Source organism: Etheostoma cragini, chromosome 9, assembly GCF_013103735.1.
Source record: "Etheostoma cragini isolate CJK2018 chromosome 9, CSU_Ecrag_1.0, whole genome shotgun sequence".
NCBI classification, from domain to species: domain Eukaryota; kingdom Metazoa; phylum Chordata; class Actinopteri; order Perciformes; family Percidae; genus Etheostoma; species Etheostoma cragini.
Window position 1 is genome coordinate 364926 of NC_048415.1, and position 2317 is coordinate 367242.

At 30.9% G+C, this 2317-nt stretch overlaps 2 protein-coding genes across 2 annotated transcripts in view; one reads left to right on the top strand and one right to left on the bottom strand.

Moving 5' to 3' along the window:
• Nucleotides 1-2317, top strand: part of LOC117950776 (macrophage mannose receptor 1-like) — a 13847-nt gene that overhangs the window by 9050 nt on the left and 2480 nt on the right. The gene's annotated exons all lie outside the window — the stretch shown is intronic.
• LOC117950777 (macrophage mannose receptor 1-like) overlaps nucleotides 1576-2317 on the bottom strand; it is a 31215-nt gene continuing 30473 nt past the window's right edge. The window contains exon 5 of the mRNA XM_034882117.1: nucleotides 1576-2317. The gene's annotated coding sequence lies outside the window, so the exon portion shown is untranslated.

The window sequence follows — 2317 nt, forward strand, 5'->3', positions numbered from 1 at the left end:
CAGAGACCCAGTACACACACAGACCCAGTACACACACAGAGACCCAGTACACACACAGAGACCCAGTACACACACAGACCCAGTACACAGAGACCCAGTACCCAGACCCAGTACACAGAGACCCAGTACACAGAGACCCAGTACACACATAGACCCAGTACCCAGACCCAGTATTCTGTGGTTTAACAGTTTATTTCTTTGGTTACATTAAACTGTAGAAACATAATATAATTAATAATAACTTCATAATATAACATCAGATATTCACCAACACGGGACAATAACAACAAATCATAATCATTCAGATTAATATCTGCAGTCACATCCCCCCCCCCCCCCCCCCCCCCTCTGTTTCCTACATAACCCAGAATGCCGTTCAATAATCCCAGAGGACACACAGTATGTCACACCACTGCAAACAAAGTGAGTAAATGGATAAAATATTAAAGTAAAAGATAAATATTACGACTTTTTCCCCAAAATATTACGACTTTATTCCCAAAATATTACGACTTTATTCCCAAAATATTTCGACTTTATTCCTACAATATTACGACTATATTCACCAAATATTATGACTTTATTCCAAATTTTTACGACTTTATTACCATAATATTACAACTTTATAACTTGCAATGTAGAAGTTACTACATTACCCAGAATGCCGTTCGATAATCCCAGAGGACACACAGTATGTCACACCACTGCAAACAAAGTGAGTAAATGCATAAATTATTAAAGTAAAAGATAAATATTACGACTTTTCCCCAAAATATTACGCCTTTATTCCCAAAATATTACGACTTTATTCCCAAAATATTACGACTTTATTCCTTAAATATTACGACTATAGTCCTTAAATATTGCAACTTTATTCCAAAATATTACGACTTTATTCCCAAAATATTACGACTTTGTTCCCAAAATATTACGACTTTATTCCCAAAATATTACGACTTTGTTCCCAAAATATTACGACTTTATTCCCAAAATATTACGACTTTGTTCCCAAAATATTATGACTTTTTTACTTGCAATATAGAAGCTACTACATTACCCAGAATGCCGTTCAATAATCCCAGAGGACACACAGTATGTCACACCACTGCAAACAAAGTGAGTAAATGGATAAAATAATAAAATAAAAGATAAATATTACGTCTTTTCCCCAAAAATATTACGACTTTTTCCCCAAATATTACGACTTTGTTCCCAAAATATTACGACTTTGTTCCCAAAATATTACTAATATATTCCCCAACTATAACGACTTTTTTACTTGCAATATATAAATTCCTACATTACCCAGAATGCCGTTCAATAATCCCAGAGGACACACAGTATGTCACACCACTGCAAACAAAGTGAGTAAATGGATAAATTATTAAAGTAAAATATAAATATTACGACTTTTCCCCCAAAATATTATGCCTTTATTCCCAAAATATTACGACTTTATTCCCAAAATATTATGACTTTATTCCCCAAATATTATGACTTTATTCCCCAAATATTACGACTTTATTCCCAAAATATTGCGACTTTATTCCCAAAATATTACGACTTTTTTTTCCAAAATATTATGACTTTTTTCCCAAAATATTATGACTTTCTTCCCCAAATATTACGATTTTATTCCCAAAATATTACAACTTTATTCCCAAAATATTACAACTTTATTCCCCAAATATTACAACTTTATCCCCAAAATATTACGACTTTATTCCTAAAATATTACGACTTTATTCCTAAAATATTACGACTTTATTCCCCAAATATTACGACTTTATTCCCAAAATATTGCGACTTTATTACTAAAATATTACGACTTTATTCCTAAAATATTACGACTTTATTCCCAAAATATTAAGACTTTTTTCCCAAAATATTATGACTTTCTTCCCAGAATATTACGATTTTATTCCCAAAATATTACAACTTTATTCCTAAAATATTACGACTTTATTCCTAAAATATTAAGACTTTTTACCCAAAATATTACAACTTTATTCGTCAAATGTTACGACTTTATCCCCAAAATATTACAACTATATTGCCCAAGTATTAAAACTTTATTCCCCAAATATTACAACTTTATCCCCAAATATTACGACTTTATTCACTAAATATTACAATTTTTTTTTTTAATGTTACAACTTCTTTTCTAATATGTGAAATTTTAATCTTAAATATTACGATTTTTTCCCAAAAATATTATGACTTTTTATCAAAATATGTAATTTTTTTCTTAAATATTAGGACCTTTCCCCGTAGTTGGACCTTTGAGGTATAAGTACTCCGTCCCCCCAACATTACT